The sequence below is a fragment of the Pelophylax lessonae genome (genome assembly GCF_965119305.1).
Source record: "Pelophylax lessonae genome assembly, chromosome: 1".
NCBI classification, from domain to species: Eukaryota; Metazoa; Chordata; class Amphibia; order Anura; family Ranidae; genus Pelophylax; species Pelophylax lessonae.
The window spans coordinates 489953693-489973156 of NC_138768.1; the positions used below are offsets into that span (position 1 = coordinate 489953693).

General features: G+C 44.8%; 1 protein-coding gene across 1 annotated transcript in view; it reads left to right on the forward strand.

Annotated features, from left to right (window-relative positions):
• The window catches only part of LOC309559900 (lysine-specific demethylase 4B-like), a 630996-nt gene that overhangs the window by 277081 nt on the left and 334451 nt on the right, over nt 1-19464 (forward strand). The gene's annotated exons all lie outside the window — the stretch shown is intronic.

Sequence of the window (19464 nt, forward strand, 5' to 3'; positions counted from 1 at the left end):
GGAATTACGTTCTTTTTCTGCGTTGTTTTCCCACCCATCATGCAAATATTGCTTTGGGACGTCCCAATGGTCAAGAATTATATGGAGCTGCGTCTGTCAATGAACGATAGAGAAATTTGAATTTTTGTCTTACCGTAAAATCCTTTTCTCTGAAGTTCATTGACAGACGCAGCACCCGCCACTCTATCTTGACGGGGTTGGGGTTTTTCCTCTAAACACTGCTTGCAACAAAACTGAAGCCTTTAGCAGAATGTGTGGGTGTATGCCTGCACGAACAGCTTCAAAGGGGTGGTAAAGCTTTTTCCTGCCTAGTGTTCTACTCCTGTAGGTTGCAGCATAACCCAATGGTCAAGAATTATATGGAGCTGTGTCTGTCAATGAACTTCAGAGAAAAGGATTTTTACGGTAAGACAAAAATCCATTTTTTTACATTTAACAATTAGGTATGTTTTATAACATAAAGTAAAAAATATTGTTTTTTGGTTTTTTTTTTTAAATTGTCGGTCTTTTTTTGTTTATAGTGTAAACAAAAAAAACAAAAAACAAAAAACCCTAGAGGTGATCAAATACCACCAAAAGAAAGAGACTATTTGCAGGGAAAAAAAAGGAAAAAGTTGTATTTGGGTACAGCGTAGCACATCCGTGCAATTATCAGTTAAAGTAATGCAGTGCCGTATCGCAAAAATGGCCCGGTCATGAAGGGGGTGGTAAACCTTCCTGGGCTTAAGTGGTAAATCATAATTTTTAAAGAGCAACTGTCATCTCTGTCCTGCAGCGGCTCTTCTGACCCACTGTTGAATCCCTGACATTCCCATTCACCTTAATGGGACGTCTGGTGATGCGGCAGTGACACAAGGTGAGGGATGTGGCGGCAGCAGGTGATTAGATCTCCGCTAACAAGCGCTGCCATGATGGATCTGAAATAACGTGCTATTCAAATGAAGGGCTTATTCTTGCTGGTAGTTAGAATCTTTAATATTTGCAAACAAAATTAGGGTTTCCTATTTAGAATACTAAGCTGTCAGGTTAGTAAAGCAGCAATATCAGAACCGATTTTAGGTTTATAGGGTTATCACACCTAGTTGGGTAAAGATCACAAGGTTTATAAGCTGCTTAAAATGTTTCACTTTCATTTTTACTGCTTGCCCTTCCTCCTCATACTTAGAGCCTGGTACAGATGCATTTCTCTTCAAACAATCATACATGTTGTAATGTACATAGATTTGAAAAACAATGGGTTAACGGAATATTCCTGAACTTTGCTTAACCACTTACCTACAGTGCACTTTCACCCCCTTCCTGCCCAGACCGATTTTCAGCTTTCAGCGCTCTCACACTTTGACTGAGAATTACTCAGTCATGCAACACTGTACCCATTCAAAAATTGTGTCCTTTTTTTCACACAAATAGAGCTTTCTTTTGATGGTATTTAATCACTACTGGGTTTTTTATTTTTTGTGCTATAAATAAAAAAAGACTGAAAATATTGTGAAAAAACGCATTTTTCTTTGTTTCTGTCATAAAATTTTGCAAATTAGTAATTTTTCTTCACAAATTTTGGCCAAAATTTATACTGCTACTTATCTTTGGTAAAAATAACCCAAGTAAGTGTATATTATTTGGTCTTTGTGAAAGTTATAGAGTCCACAAGCTATGGTGCGAATCATTGAAAATTGATCACACTTGATCACACCTGATGTACTGAAGGCCTATCTCATTTCTTGAGACACTAAAAAGTCAGGAAAGTACAAATACCCCCCAAATGACCCCTTTTTGGAAAGTAGACATTCCAAGGTATTTAATAAGGGGCATGGTGAGTTTTTTGAAGTTGTAATTTTTTCCCACAATGCTTTGCAAAATGAAGATTTTTTTTTTTATTTTATTTTTTTTTACAAATTGCCGTATTAACAGGTTATTTCTCTCACACAGCACATGTATACTTGCAACTACACCCCAAAACACATTCTACTACTCCTTCTGAGTATGGCGATACCACATGTGTGAGACTTTTTCACAGCCTGGCCACATACAGAGGCCTAACATCCAACCAGCACCGTCCGGCATTCTAGGAGCACAAATTTCACATATAATTTCCTGACAACCTATCGTACTTTTGAAGGCCCTGGAGCACCAGGACAATGGAAACCCCTATAAAATGACCCCATTTTGGAAAGCAAACACCCCAACGTATAATTTTTGAGGCATAATGAGTCTTTTGAATATGTCATTTTTTTCCACAAGTTTTTGGAAAATGTGGAAAGAAAATGAAAACACATTTTTTTTTACACAAAGCTGTCCATTTATGCAATATTTCTAACACATAGCATGTACATAGCAAAAATTGCACCCCAAAATACATTCTGCTATTCCTCCTGAGTATGGCGATACCACATATGTAACACTTTTTCACAGCCTGGCCACATACATAGGCCTAACATCCAAGTAGCGCTTTACACAAAGTTGTCCATTTATCCACTTTAAGACTGGGCCTATTTTTGACACTTGGTGTTTACAAGCTAAAATCATTTTTTTGCTAGAAAACTACTTGGAACCCCCAAACATTATATATTTTTTTTTAGCAGAGACCCTAGAGAATAAAATGGAGATCGTTGCAATATTTTTTATCACACCATATTTGCGCAGCAGTCTTCCAAATGCGATTTTTTTGAAAAAAAATCACTTTTTTGATCTAAAAAATAAGAAAACAGTAAATTTAGCAAATTTTTTTTCCATAATGTGAACGATAATGTTACGCCGAGTAATTAGATACCCAACATGTCATGCTTCAAAATTGCGCATGCTCACAGAATGGCGCCAAACATTGGTACTTAAAAATCCCCATAGGCAACATTTTAAAAATTTCTGCAGGTTACTAGCTTAGAGTTACAGAAGAGGTCTAGGGCTTAAATTATTGCTCTCGCTCTAACGATCGCGGCGATACCTCACATGTATGGTTTGAACACCGTTTACATATGTGGGCGGGACTTGCGTATGCGTTTGCTTCTGCGCGCGAGCTAACGGGGACAGGGCGCTTTAATTTTTTTTTTTTTTTTTTTTTCCTATTTATTTTATTTATTATTTTTTTATTTTTACACAGTTTAAAAAAAAAAAAATGTTTTGATAATTTTTATTCCTATTACAAGGAATGTAAACATCCCTTGTAATAGAAATAGGCATGACAGGTCCTCTTTATTGTGAGATCTGGGGTCAAAAAGACCTCACACCTCACAACTACACTAAAAAAGCAAAAAAAAAAAAAAAATTGTTGAAAGAGGAAAAAAAAAAAAGCAAAAAAAAAAAGCGGCCCTTTAAACCGGTTGCTAGGCAACGTCTTTTGACGTAGCTCCGGTCCTCCAAGACCATAGAGTTGAGTGAGGGCCATCTTGCCCTCACTCGACTTCCTGTCTCTGAGGATCCGGGACCGGATAGTTTTCCCCGCTGCCGGCGGGTCCGGTAAGCTGGGAAAACGTCTGGGACGCGGCAGGAGGGGGGGGGCACCTCTTCCCCTGCACCGTAAGGGTAATTCCGCGGCGAATCCGCCACTGGGACCACCCTTATCTGAAAGCCGACCGCCCGCCGTTTCAAAAAATACCGGGGTTATGGGGGCTATCTTCTGCCATAACCCCAGTATTTAGCTTTTAATGGCCGACGCATATAGTCGTTAGGCGGTCAGTAAGTGATTGCATGTATATGGCAAACAGGTGACGATGACTGATGGGGTGACAGGTGACGATGACTGATGGGGTGACAGGTGACGATGACGGATGGGGTGACAGGTGATGATGACTGATGGGGTGACAGGTGATGATGATTGATGAGGTGACAGGTGACGATGATTGATGAGGTGACAGATGACAATCACTGACCGGGTGACATGTGACGATGATTGATGGGGTGACAAGTGACGATCACTGATGGGGTGTCAAGTGACGATGATTGATAGGGTGACAGATGACGGTGACTGATGGGGTGACAGGTGACGATGACTGATGGGGTGACAGGTTACGATGACTGATGGGGTGACAGATGACGATGACTGATGGGGTGACAGGTGACGGTGATTGATGGGGTGACAGGTGACGGGGCGATGGTCACTGATGGGTGACAGGTGACGGGCGATGGTGCACGGCGGTACTGATGGCAGTCTCTGGTGACCGGTGAACTTTAGGCTACATTCACATGTGAGCGTAGCGATCACGGGCAGAATCACTGCGATTCTGCCCGCGATCCAGAAATCATTGCAAATGGCGGGACGCCTGTGCGTTGCCCGCTGTGCGATGTTGCTGCGATTTCCGCCTGCCGAATCGCGGTAACATCACGCAAACAACGCATGACGCCCCAAAGAAACTCTTGTACTTTTTTGGGCGTCATGCGATGTTTGCGCGATGTTACTGCGATTCGGCAGGCGGAAATGGCGGCAACATCGCACAGCGTTTGGGGTGCTATTGCAAATCACGGGCAACGCACAGGCGTCCCGCAATTTGCAATGATTTCCGGATCGCGGGCAGAATCGCGGTGATTTTGCCCGCGATCGCTGCGCTCACATGTGAACGTTATGGGTGTCAATTTCTGGGCACTGATGAGGTGACTGTTGGGTGACAGGTGACATTGGGGGGGGCTGAGGACTGTGTGGGGGGACCTTTATTACTGTGATTTTAGTGTGATTTTACTTTGTACATGTGTACAGAGCAGTAACTCACTATTTCTAGCTCTTCTCCCCTCATACTGGAAACTGTATGAGGAGAGAAGAGCTAGTAACAGTCAGTTACTGCTCTGTGTTTACATTTTGTGATCGGCTGTGAATGGATTCACAGCCGATCACATAGTAAACAGTCACTGTCAGTGACTGTTTACTACCGCCGGTGACAGCTGTGTTCCTACGGAACACAGTGCCACCGACATGACCGCGCTGCGCGCTCCCGATCGCGCATGCGCGGTCATCTCCCGGCCGCCTCCATTGTGATCGGCTGTGTCATTGGAACACAGCCGATCACGTGGGAAACAGCCATGCCTATTGGCTGTTTCCCCCCTGCCGGTGACCGCCTGTGTCCCGGGGACACACCGACACCGGCAGTGCACGGCGGCGCGCCCGCGATCGCGCGCCTGCCGTGCTTGAATGGGCGGACGTCATATGACGTCCGCCCAGGATAATAGCCGCACCGTCCCGCCGTCATATGACGGCGGGCGGGCGGTAAGTGGTTAATCTCATGGTTACTGTGAAATTGTGTGACTGCATCAATGCAGTGCATGTTATCTCAGCTTGCAGAGCTTGGATTCATTGAATGACTTTACCAAAAATGTAAATTTCTCTTTCGTTCATGGACGGACACAGCTCTCCATTATTTAGAACCACAGGGTTATATTGCCCCCTACAGAAGTAGGACACTAGGCAGAAAAAAAGACTTGGCTACGCCTATGGGCAGTCCTAGGTGGTATTCATAGTTACATAGTTAGTGAGGTTGAAAAAAGACATCAGTCCATCCAGTTCAACCTATGATGTGTGTGTGTTTGCTTTTAACCGTACATTGTGTACACAATGTACAGGGGTATGTTGTGGTCTCCAAGGTGCCCATCTAATAGTTTTTTGAAACTATCAATGCTCCCAGCTGATACGACTGCTTGTGGAAGAGAATTCCACATCCTTACTGCTCTTACAGTGAAGAACCCCTTACGCATTTTAAGGTTAAACCGCCTTTCCTCTAGTTTTAATGAATGGCCACGTGTCTTATTGTATCTCCTCTCTCTGAATAGTTTGTTCCTTATGCTAGGGTCACCAGTACAGTATTTGTACATTGATATCATATCCCCCCTCAATCGTCTCTTCTCCAGAGAGAATAAGTTCAGTGCTTGTAGTCTTTCCTCATAGCTGATGTCCTCCATTCCCCTAATTATTTTTGTTGCCCTTCTCTGGACTCTTTCCAATTCCAGCACATCCTTCCTGAGGACTGGTGCCCAGAACTGGACAGCATACTCCAAATGTGGCCGGACCATAGTCTTGTAGAGCGGGAGAATAATCTCTTTATTTCTGGAGTGAATCTCCTTTTTTATACATCCCAGTATTCTGTTGGCTTTGCTTGCGGCGGCTATTCATCCCCTTCTCTGCTATAGACCTTCAGTGTTTTTTTCTGCCTAGTCAGGAGTAAGTCAACAGCTGGGCTTCATGGCTGGGAGGGGGGTGCTAGCTGCTAATGCTGGTCCAGTGCCTAGGTCCCCTCTCTTCATGCTGGTTGTGTCAGGGATCCTTTTTTGGGTCCCTGGGAGCCTTGTGGAGCCGCATGCCGTTAGCCTTTTTGCCATAACCAGCACCATTTCTTTGGGGCCTATGTGTTTCTAACGGCCAACGACCATGTTTGTGTAGTCTGGTGGCCATGTTTGGTTGGTCTGGCGTACTGTTACAGCGTCGGCTATGACAGGGGAGCCTCTGGGCGGCGATTTTGGCTGTGGGAGCTCCTTCTCTTCCCCTGGGTTTTTCATTTCCCTTGGACGCCACACATGGTGCTACTCTGGTGGGGTGGCAAGTCTGGTGGGGTCCCGCCCTCTCTCTGCTTCAGGTTGTGGGGTGCTCTGCTTTCTGGTGATGCGGTGGTGCTACCGGCGCAGAGGGGATGTCTCATTGGCATGCTAGACTTTTTTTTTTTTTTGTGGTGGGTCCCCCTTTTTACTTATGGAGTCTAAGGAGCATGTTTCCCCACCTGACCCCTGTGAGGCTGCAGGTCCCTCCGGGTTCCAGCCCTCCATTGAGGCAATGACAGCGGTCCTTTGTTTCCCGGGTAGAGGTGGCGGGTTAGCAAAAAGCGTCCCCTGCCTCATCCGTCTCATCAGATCCTGAATCTGACTCGGCCGCCGCGGACTTGGCCCACCCTGTGTAGGTTTGCAGCCACGCTCCCTTATTTATCAGATCGTGAGGATGATTCCTCCACACCGGTAGCTTCGCATGAGAAGGCGCTGGTTGACGTACTGATTACATCTGTGTGGGAAACTTTAAAAAATGGATGCAGCTGAGGCTGCGGCGGAGGTGTCGGTCCCCTTTTGGCACCTACAAGCTGTCTCGCACGGAAAGTGTTTCCTTATCCCTCTTATTTTGACAAATATGTCTATAAAGAATGGGAAAAGCCCAAAAGCCCCTTTGTAGTTCCTAAACGCCTTTCTGTGAGTTACCCCTTTGAGGAGTCATTCCTCAAGAAGTGGACTGTTCCACCAGAGATGAACCCTCCTGTCTCCAGGTTGAAAAAGGCAACCCATGATCCTGATAGATCTCCGGCTTTTAAAGATCCGGCTGACAGGAAGGCAGAGTCTGTGGCCCGCAATATGTTCACTATTGGTGGCTTAGCGCTTAGGCCAGTTATGCGTGTCAACTAAACTCTCTGTTTTTAACCTACATTGTTAGACAGGTTTATTTGGTTTGTTGGCAGACTGGGGGCTGGCTGTTTTCCATGCACCTCTTTTAGTCCCCTCTTTCTTCAGTTTTTTCATATGCAGGGATGGAGACGCAGAGCATTACCTGCTTGTGCCTCATTTAAAGTCCCAAACCCGTCCATATTTTTCAGTTCTGGCTATTGCCTTGGTTTCGCAAACACTAACTGAGTGGGCTAAGCCTTTGCTCCATGACCTAGGGGGTGAGCAGATTCCCCCTGCCTTTGCTGTGTTGGCAGACCAGTTGATGCAGGGGCTGCAGTTTGTCTGCGATGTCTCTTTGGATGCGGCTCCCCTGGTTTCTAAGCTATCTGTTTTGGCAGTGGTGCTTAGGCGTGTATTGCGGCTTAAGTCTTGGTCTGTGGGCCAGACTTCAAAAAAAGCTCTGACTAATTACCCTCTTACCCTTTCAAGGCGATCACCTTTTTGGGGCTACCCTGGATGACCTCTTTAAGAGTCTGACATGTGGGAAGAGTACCATTTTTCCACAATCTGGGAAGGGGAAAAAACCCCATCGCAGACGTGGCCTGTCCTCGCCTCACGTTTTTTTCTTCCCTCAGGGTCCACTGACAAGGGTTCACAGCCTTTCAAGTAATCCTCAGGAGGTTCCAAGTGGCCTTTGTCTGGCAAGCTAAGAGTGGTATTCTCTAGACCCGCAGATAAGGCTCCTTCAGCATAAAGGTGCACCCTCACCCATGTCTGGGGTGGGGGGATGTCTTTGCTGGTTTCTGGGCCCGTGGACATCATCGATAAACAACAAATGGGTCTACAAAGTGATACTGTCCAGTTACAAGAGAGTTTCGTTCTTACCCCCTGGAAAGGTTTTTTCCTTCCAATGTGCGTCTGTCCTTGGACCGATTACAAGCTCTTTGGGGCAGTGCAAGACCTGTTGCTTCAGGGAGTGATTGTTCTGATTCCTCTATAAAAATGGTTTCAGGGTTATTATTTAAACTTGTTCACAGTCCCAAAGAAGGGAGGGCAAGGTACAGGTAGAGAAGTTCAGAATGTCGTCCATTTGCATGATGGTGCCATCCCTTCATCAGTTTGTCTTGCCTCTGCTCCTCGGGTCTTCACAAAAGTGTTGGCCCCTGTTCTGTTGTTGCTGCGTCAGCTGGGGATTGCCATACTGGGCTATCTTGATGACCTCCTCTAGCTAGCGCAGTCCTCTGCTGTCTTGCTATCCTACAGAAGGACCTGGACAAAATAACGGAGTGGGCAATGGCATGGCAAATGAGGTTTATTGTGGAGAAGTGTAAGGTTTTGCACTTGGGGACTAAAAGCACAATACACTTTAGGGGGGGGGGGGGGAACCTTTGGGGGAATCAAAAATGGAGAAAGATCTGGAAGTCCTGGAAGAGGATAGACTAAGCAATAGCATGTAATGTCAAGCGGCAGCTGCCAAAGCCGGCACAATATTAGCATGCATAAAGAAAGGGATGTATTCCAGAGATAAAACTATAATCCTACCACTTTATAAAACTCTGGTCCGACCACATCTAGAGTATTCTGTCCAGTTCTGGTCGCCGGTACTCAGGAGGGATGTGTTGGAGCTGGAGAAAGTCCAGAGAGAAGGGCAACTAAACTAATTAGGGGATTGGAGGACCTTAGTTATGAAGAGCGTCTGCAATCGCTTGATTTATTCTCCCTGGAGAAGAGACACCTGAGAGGGGACATTATAGCAATTTATAAATATCTCAATGGTGATCTCGGCATAGAAAAAAAGCTATTCAGTCGAAAGGATTGCATGAGGACTAGAGGGCATACAATGCGATTAGAGGACAAGCGATTTAACCTCAGGCAACGTGGGGGGTTCTTTACTGTTAGGGCTAAAAGATTGTGGAATTCTCTACCACAAGAGGTGGTTTCTGCGGGAAGTATGGTGGCTTTCAAAAGACTATTAGATGTACATCTCAAGAATCAGAACATTGCAGGGGTATGCAAGATGATTACAGCCACACACACCTACACAGGTTGAACTAGATGGACTATTGTCTTTATTCAACCTCACCTACTATGTAATTATGTAACTATGATGGACGACGTGGAGATCACTATACAGACTCTGAAGGAGTTTGGTTGGCTTCTAAATTACCAGAAGTCTGCTTTTATTCCATCCAGAAAATTGGATTATCTGGGTCTGACTCTGGATTCAGCTCTAGCCAGTAGTGTGTTCCTTCCTCTGGACAAACTCCAGAAGTTGCATGCTGCAATTCGTCTACTGCAGTCCAGCAGCTGGTTCAGCCCCTGGACTTGCATGCGGGTGCTGGGCCTGATGGTACTTTACGTTCAAGGCTGTTCTGTTTGCACAGTTCCATACAAGCTCACTTCAAAAGGAGATCCTGGAGGGGCGTAGCTGCCGGCGCGGAAGATGGCCGCTCTGTAAGCTAGCTCCGCAAGCCACCCGAGACACACGCCGCAACGAGGGCTTCCACTGACCCAGTGACTAGCAGCGCTGATTCGTAAACCCCGCTGACACCACCGAGATGACCCGCAAGAAGAAAGAGACCGGACAACTGACTAAATTGTTCGTTTTCTTCATCTCCCAGGCGCATGGGCTACACCAAAATGGCGGTGGAGGACCGGGACATGTGCAGAGCGACAAGCAGGGAGCCGAACTGCTCACTAAGCTAACCCCGCTTCAACCACCACCTCAGCAGCGCAGGGTGATCGGGAACCCGGGCAGCGGTCAGTCCTTGGGGTCGCCGTCACCGCCATCGCTGTCCTCCAGAAGCCCTGCAAAAAACAGGCAGAGAAGGTATTCACCACCAGGATTCCCTGGCAGGTCAGGTATGGACATCTCTTCCCACCATTCCGCTCCAGCAACGCAGCTATCCTCTGTTACTGACCCGCTTGCTACACACTCCACAGGGGGGAACCCCATATCAGAAGCTGCTATGAGGGATATGCTGTTTTCCCTGCGCACCTCCATGCAGGCTGATATGCAGCTGCAAACACAGCAAATTACAGCAGAGATCTCTGCCTTGGGGACCAGAATTGATCATGTGGAACAGTCTGTTCATAACCATGCTGAGTCCATCAACTCTGTGATAGATAGACTGAACACTCATACAGAAGAGATCTCATGGTTGAAAAATAAGGTGGCAAATCTGGAGGATCGCTCCAGACGCAACAACATCAAGTTAAGAGGCATATCTGAAACGATTTCTCCTGACCACTTGCTGCAGCATGTCACCTCTCTCCAAGTTGCTGGTTCCTTCCCTGTCCGACTCGGAAATCCATATTGACAGGATCCACAGACTGCCCAAGCCCACCTTCTTGGAGGGCAATGTGCCACGGGACGTTTTACTTGGGGTCCACTTCTTTACTGCTAAAGACAAGATCATGCTGGCATCCAGGCAATGCAGCTCACTACCAGAACCTTATTGCAATGTGCAATTGCTGCCTGACCTTTCCAAACACACATTGCAATCCAGACGCAACTTATCTACTGTCACTAAAGCCCTGCGCAACCACCAAATCCAGCATAAATGGCGGTACCCTGCAACATTTTTGGTGACTCACGGGGGATCCACGGTGATGATCAAATCGTTGGAGGACGGTATCACCATGCTCAGGAGATGAAACATTCTCCCTGCTGACCAGGCATTGGCTCCTGATCCTTCACCCTTGCGTCCACTGGACAGTGAATGGCATGTGGCTTCCCGCAAAAAGCCTTCCAGGCCTTCTTCCGCCCAAGCCAGCCCTAATCGCATTTTGATTCCACACATATGTGTCTCTGGCCTCTGAAAGATGTTCTTTCCTCTGGCCCTCCTCTGGTTTTTCTGCGAGTTCTCTCGCTCTCGGGTTGCCGAGACGGCCCTTTTTTTAAGCCTTACTCAGGTTTCTTTTTGCTTTTGCTTCTTTCTTCTTTTGTTTCTCAACGTTTATGGATCTCAATATTGCTTCCGTCCTGTATGACATATGCTCTACCTTGGCCATTATGCCTGAAACATGACCATTAAACTGTCAATCAATGCCAACGGCCTGAATCACCCGGCCAAGAGACGATCCCTTTGGAAGGAAGCTATCTCTCACAGAGCTGACGTATTGGCGGTTCAAGAAACCCACTTTCAGGCAGATGCAACGCCTTCCTGTGGACATAAGAACTATCCGCACATCGTCTTGGCATCTAGCACCAAAAAGAAGAGGAGTGTGATGCTGGCTTTTCGGGACTCCCTTGCAGTTCGAATACATAAGACGGTACTGGATCCTGAAGGCAGGTATATCATAGTGACATGTGATCTTAATGACCTGCCGCTCACTTTAGTGAACGTTTATGCTCCGAACTCCCACCAGGTCCTTTTCTTACGCAGAATCCTCAAGCAAGTATGGGGACTTCAATGCTGTTGTCGACCCCGGGTTGGACTCTTCGGCGTCCCCCCAGAGCCGACAGCAGTCCTTGGGACATGTATTATATGAGGAAAAATTGTTTGATGTATGGAGATGCCATCACGCCACGGAGAGGGACTACTCGTTTTTCTATTCTAGGCATTACTCTTATTCTCGTTTAGACATGTTCTTTGTTGATATGTTTTTACTGGACAAGGCTTCCTCCTCTGCAGTCAATGACATTATGTGGTCAGACCATGCAGCTGTGGAATTGACTATAGAGGATGCAGCAAAATGTACTAGCTCATACATATGGAGATGTGATCTTCGCATGCTACAGGATGAGAAGTGTCGGGCCCACATATCTAAACAATTGCAGGACTTCCTCCAAATTAATGAATCCTCTGTCTCCGACCCGTGGGTGCTGTGGGGTGCACAAAAGGCCTTCATAAGAGGGGTGTGCATTAAGCAGCAGGCACGGCTTCGGAGGCAGCGGAAGGATAAAATTTCCCTTTTGACACACAAAATACACACATTAGACGCGGATAACAAAACTAACCCCACTGACTCTACGTCCCAAGCCATTATCAAACTGAGACGGGAGCTTTGTCTCATACTCTTGGAACACTCAAACAGACATCTTCACTATTTGAAACAAAAATACTACTGTCAGGCTAACAAAGCTGGCAAATTGTTAGCATTCCAAGTTAAATGCAAACAGGCGAAATCCAGAATCCCCTACCTACTTCATCCCACAACCGCATTCAAAATCACTCACCCACAAGCCAAAACGGATGAATTCGCTGACTTCTATAGTGCTTTATATAACCTCGGAGATAACCCCTCTGAGATTCAACCATCTGCGGAGGACATAAACCGCTTCCTTCATAAAGTGTCCCTACCCTCCCTCTCAGAACACCAATTACACATTCTCAACTCCCTGATCACGCATACTGAAGTCCGTTCCAGCATTACCTCACTACCGAAGGGCAAATCACCCGGCCCCGATGGATTCTCCAATGAATTTTACCAACTTTTCACCCAACATTTAAGCCCTACTATGACCGCAGTTTATAACAAGGCAATGGAGGTCTCCTCACTCCCCCCAGACATCTTGGGTGCCCACATCGTCATCTTGTCCAAACCGGGCAAGGATCCCACCACAGCTGCTAACTTTCGCCCCATTTCCCTACTGAACTCTGACGTAAAAATTAACGCCCGTATCCTGTCCAAACGCATTCAAAACATGTTGCCCACACTCATACATAGGGACCAAATGGGGTTCACTCCAGGCAGGCAGACGTCAGATGCCACACGGTGGCTCCTAGGCATAATGCACCAAGCACATTCCTCCAAAACCCCTTCTGTGTTACTTACCCTGGATGCCGAAAAAGCATTTGATAGGGTGACCCCTATTCTGTCCCCTCCTAGGTGGCCCTGTCCACTCAACATATGGGTGCGTGACAGGGTGAATATTAGGTTGATTGGGGCGTGAGGGTGTCCGAGCCTGTTCAGCCTGATAACTGGTCCCACCATTCGCTGTGTTCCCAGCTCCTTCCCTGTTAGGGATCTGCACAATCGAGGATCCACCAGACAGTGGTGTGCAAGGGTTAGCTTGCCAACAGAAAACATGTTTGTTCCTAAAATCATTCATGTCCCTGTTGAACTTTTGGATTTTTTTATGTTGTGTATCCCTATCAATTTTATCCAGTTTACTCTAAAGGGCCATACACACTATACAATTTTCCTTAGATTTTTTCCTTCAGACTTACCAAAACCATATAATATGAGGTCAAACCTAAACACTTTCAGTTTGTATGCAATCAGGCAGGCCCTTGCACTACATAGAAAAGGTAAATCTAAAGGAAATCTGACAACAAAAGTTGTATAGTGTGTATCCAGCTTTAGTTTTAACCACTTGCCTACAGTGCACTTTCACCCCCTTCCTGCCCAGGCCAATTTTCAGCTTTCAGCGCTCTCACACTTTGAATGACAATTGCGCGGTCATGCTACACTATACCCATATGAAATTTTTATAATTTTTTTCACACAAATAGAGCTTTCTTTTGGTGGTATTTAATCACCTCTGGGTTTTTTATTTCTTACAAAAAAAATGAAAAAAGTCAGAAAATTTTGAAGTTTTTCTTATTTTCTGTGAGTAAAAAATTAAAATTTTATTTAAAATATATTTTTCTCCTTCACTGATGCGCGCTGATGAGCAGAGTTGTATAAAGTATTCGAAACCCATACTTGAGTAAAATTACAAGTGCTCGATCAAAAAGTGACTTGAGTAGAAGTACTAAAGCATTCAACATTTTTTTGTACTTAAGTATTGCAAGTAGTTTTTTTTTAAATTTTGCTACTCAAGTACTGAAAGTAAAAGTACCAGTAGTTTTGAAAAAAAAAATGCTACTCAAGTACTGAAAGTAAAAGTACAAGTACTGTGTTATGTAGTTATTAAAGAAAGAAGTCAAAAGTTTGAACATCATATTGTTTTTTATTATTTCTAATGCAGCTTTTATTTATACATACAGTAGCTTTTATTTTCGTATGCGCTGATAATACACATGTTTGAGCTTCATGAAACCTGCCATCTACTGTTCTGGCAGTGGTAATTTTTATAATTGTAACGAGTAACTATGCAGCACAAAAAAAAAATATCGGAGTAGAAGTATTGAAATCATTGAAAAAATGTAGTGAAGTAAAAGTGGAAGTAGGAGAAAATAATTCTACTCTAGGAAAGTACAGATACCGCCTTTCGGTACTTAAGTACAGTAGTGAAGTAGTTCTACTTAGTTACCATACATCTCTGCTGATGAGGCGGCACTGATGGGCACTGATGAGGTGGCACCTATGGGCACTGATGTGGTGGCACTGATGAGGAGGTACTAATATGCTGCACTGATAGGCGGGAATGATGAGCACTGAGAGGCAGCACTGATGGGTACTGAGAGGCGGCACTGATGGGCACTGAGAGGTGGCACTGATGGGCACTGAGAGGTGGCACTGATGGGCACTGAGAGGCGGCACTGATGGGCACTGATGGGCACTGACGGGTGGCACTGACGAGCACTGATGGGCAGCACTGATGAGCAGCACCATCAGTGCCCACACTCAGTGCCCATAGTGCTGCCAGTCAGTACTCATCAGTGCCTAGATGAGCAGGCACTGATGGGCACTGACTGGCAGCACTATGGGCACTGATGGGGGGCACTATGGGCACTGATGGTGGGCAGTTATAGCAGTTTATTTCCTTCTTGTGTAATTAGGGCACTGGTGATCAGTGCCCTGATTAAATTTCTCTGTGTTCCCTATGAGGAGGAGCCGCTGATCGGCTCTCCTCAGCTTACACACTGACAGTGTGAGCTGAGGAGAGCCGAATAACGGCACTTCCTCATTTACATGTGACCGGCTGTGATTGGACACAGCCGATCACATGGGTAAAGAGTCATGTCATTGCGACACGGCGCGGTCACGATCGCCGCTCCGCGCGCCCCCGGGGGCGCGCGAGAGAGGCTGTTCTGGTGCGCCATCATATGACAGCGCCCCAGGATAATAGGTACACCGCTCCGCCGTCATTTGACGGCGGGCGGGTAGTAAGCGGTTAATATTAAAATCTTTAATCTCAGACGATTCTGGTACTGCTTCGATTTTACTTTGGAACTCCTTAATCTTAGATCTAAGGATTTCCATTTTCCGTTTTTTCCTTTTTAAAATTAAAGTCTGTAGGTCCATACCTACTCGATGGAAGAAACCATACCATTCAGTCATGGAATCTTCATCAGTGAGTCCGTCTTGTGGGGCCACATCCCACCTAAGACCCCTACTGATGATTCCCTCTGATAAATAGGCCTCAATGGTGTTAATGTCCCACTAGGCCCTTTGGTTTCTCCAATGTTATTGACAAGGATTTCAGGGTAGCCCCAATCTCCTCATCTACTGACATAACCTGATTGGTATTAAATATATTCTTGAGGTCAAGTTGCCTTGAACTTAAAAATTTGATAGCCTCCATAGCTGCAAGGTCAAAAACAAAAACTATAGAAATGAAACTCACAATAATTAATGATAAACCAAAAATGAGTACCCTAAGCGCTTAGGAGTAATGAATAAACCAATATTGTGCTGCTACTTAAATAGTGAATATGAAAGAAGATATTTGGTAACAATATGGTATAGAAAATATAAGACAAATTTCAGTAGCGCAAGGGTGGTGACAACCACTTCACCACCACAAAAAATGTAAGTAAGCATGAATGGGACATAAACCTTAAAGAATGATTAAGATTAATCATTAAAAAGCACCCTTTGGACGCAAGCTCCAGGCCGTAGCACAAGTTCCTCCAGATGTTCCTTCACTGCTGATGTGGTAACTATGGACGCCGTCTGGTCACTTCAGACTTCGTCTAGGGGGCGTGACACAGAAGGCACGGCAGTCCAATTTGTAATGGCCAGTCCCCACCCCATACATAGTAGGCGGAAGCTGGTCACCCGCTCGCCTTAAACACAGCTGATCGGTACAAACAGCGCTGATGGTACGAACGAACAACATCTTAGCCAACTGGTCATTTAACCCTTCCTCTGCAGGTGCAAAATAGACCCTGATGGATCAAATCACCACTAGAGGGCGGGTCATTTGGAGATGGTAAAAGAAATATACCGGCTACATTTATGTGTGCATTTATCAGCTATTTCAAGTAAGTGCATTATGTTTATGTTTTAACAATAAAGAAGTTTTAAACATCATTGCACTAGTAGAGGCTATTCTATTTCCACATGTACCGGAGTGACACAGTCCTGTTATGGGAGACTGAGGTGTAATGCTGTTGAGATATCTGCAATTCATGCTCTTTTAGCTTGTTCACGAGAGTGAGTAAGCATCTCTTTTTGGTGAGTGTTCAATTTTACCATTTCACCGTCACGGTGGTGGTGGGGTGTGGGGTGTTCCTGCTAACATCACGTCCATCAAGATTTTTTTGGAATTAATACGCACAGTGTATTTAAGTGTACTGAAGCTTATGGACTCTGCATGGACTTTTTATAAATGATGCTGAGCAGGCGCACTCAACTTCTTTGGTCGATCATGGCGAGGCCTGCTCTGAGTGGAACCTGTCCCGTTAAACCGCTGTATGGTTTGTTTCAGGGTCTTGGAAATCTTCTTGTAGCCTAGGCCATCTTTTTGTAGAGCAGCAATTCTTTTTTTTCAGATCCCCAGAGAGTTCTTTGCCATGAAGTGCCATGTTAAACTTCCAGTGACCAGTATGAGAGAGTGAGAGCGATAACACTAAATTTAACACACCTTCTCCCCATTCACACCTGAGATCTTGTAACACTAACTAGTCGCATGACACCAGGGAGGGAAAATGGCTAATTGGGCCCAATAGGGGATTTTCAGTTACGGGTGTACTCACTTTAGTTGCCAGTGGTTTAGACATTAATGGCTGTGTGTTGAGTTATTTGAGGGGACAGCAAATTTACAGAGTTATACAAGCTGTTCACTCACTACTTTGTAGCAAAGTGTAATTTCTTCAGTGTTGTTACATAAAAAGGTATAATAAAATATTTACAAAAATGTGAGGGGTGTACTCACTTTTGTGAGATACTGTAGATAGGGCATGGAGGAGGTAACCCATTGGAAAGGAAGTTTGGCTTGGTGTGATTTTTTCATCTCTGTCGGTATTCCCACACCTAAAATATTTGACTTAGATTAATTTACCTTATAGAATGAGCATGCATTGAATAATGTTAACAAGTCATATGTTGTTGGGAGAGAAGAAGCCGGTTTTGTTAAGGTTAATATATCATCCGCAAAAAGCATTATTTTGTGTTCGTGGTCTGCTATTGGGATACCTGAGATGTCTTCATGGCAGCGAATTTTGTGTGCTAATGATTCCATCATAAGTGTAAAGTTCAGAGGTGACAGGGGGCACCCCTGTCTCGTGCCATTTGAAATAATGAATGGGTCAGAGAGAACCTCGTTTGAGAGTTTACGGGCTAAGGGATTGGAGTACAAGGCCAGTAGTGCATTTAATATGTTCCCTTGGAAACCAAATTTAGTGAGGGTTTGACAGAGATACCCCCAGTGAAATCCTATTAAACATTTTTTCCACGTCTAGCATAACAAATATAGCTGATTTTTTTTTTTTTTTTTATTAGTGGATTCACTGGAGTGTATCAGGTTAATGATTTTCCTGGTGGCATCCGGTGCTTGTCTACCAAGTGTGAAACCGACCTGATCTGGGTGTACGAGTTGGGGCATATTTGGGGCAATTTGTTTGGCCAGTATTTTCGCATATAATTTAAGATCAGTATTAATGAGATGGGTCTGGATGGGTGAAATTTTGGGGTGTAACTGCTCCTTCCCTGGTTTGGGTAGAGTAACAATGTTAGCAGACATTTCATTTGGAAATTTGCCTGAGGACACAGCAGCGTTGAATGTTAGGCACATATGTGGGGTTAGAATTTCAGAAAACTGTTTATAATATTTGGCCAAGAAGCCATCTGGGCCTGGGGCTTTGCCATTTGGGAGTTTGATAATTGTTTGCTTAATCTCATTGGGAGATATGGGGGAATTAAGCATTGATGTTTGTTCCTTAGATTATTTGGGCAGTTCTAGAGATTCTAGGAAATTAGATATAGCTCTATCAGTAGGTTTGATTACTGAAGGGTTATCTTGCAAATTGTAGAGGGCATTGTAGTAAGCTCTGAAGGCATTTTCAATATCTTTTGGATGGTATACTTTACCTTTTTTGAATGGGATGATGTATATAAGGGATTTTTTGTCTGGCTTTATGATGTTTAAGTTGGGCAGCTAGTAATTTACCCGCTTTTTTGCCTGAAACATAGAGATTAGAGCACATTGTTAGTAATTTTGTAGTTTGTTGTGCAAGTAAAAAGACTCTAAGGTATTTTCTAGCTTGATAGATTTTGTTACTGGTAGCTGGGGTACAGTTAGATTTGTTTAATTGTTCCTAATTGCGGATAGTGTTTAGTAATTCATTTAGCTGCTGTGTCCTTTGGCATTTAGCTTGTGAACTGATTTTGATCAGGATTCCTCGAATATAGGCCTTGTGAGAGGCCCATAGGGTAGAAGGTTCGGAGACAAATCCCACATTGATTTAAAAAAAAGTTTTGTCAGTGGTCACTGATGATATTGGTGTTGGAAGGGATGGCCATGGGGTGGGGGTCATTGCGCCAGTTATGTGGGAGAATTGGTCCTTGAGTCGTTTATCTGAATTGAGATGGGTGCATGGTCCAACCACATGATGGTGTGGATCTCCGAGTTTAAGACTTCCAATAGGGTTTGTTTGTCTCCCAGGAATAAATCTATTCTTGAATAGGTGCAATGGTGTTTCGAGAATAAAGTAAAATCCCTCTCTAGGGAATTTTGGCATCTCCATATATCATAAAGTTAATTAGTATGTAAGAAGGCAGGTAGAGCTTAAGTACGGGGCTTTTTTGGCGGTGGGCCTTTAATGTCAATAGATACATCCGGAGGGATGTTAAAGTCTCCACAATGGCTGATTCTACCTTGTTTGACCTTGTTGACTCTCTCTTTCATACTTTCCTGATAAATGGGAGCTGGCCTGTGTTGGGAGCATAGACATGCACTATTGTGCATAGGATGTTGTTAATCTCGCAGGTAAGAATGATGTATCGACCCTGAGGGTCACAGATGGAATCACCCAATTTAAATGTCACTGTGTCTTTTATCGCGATGAG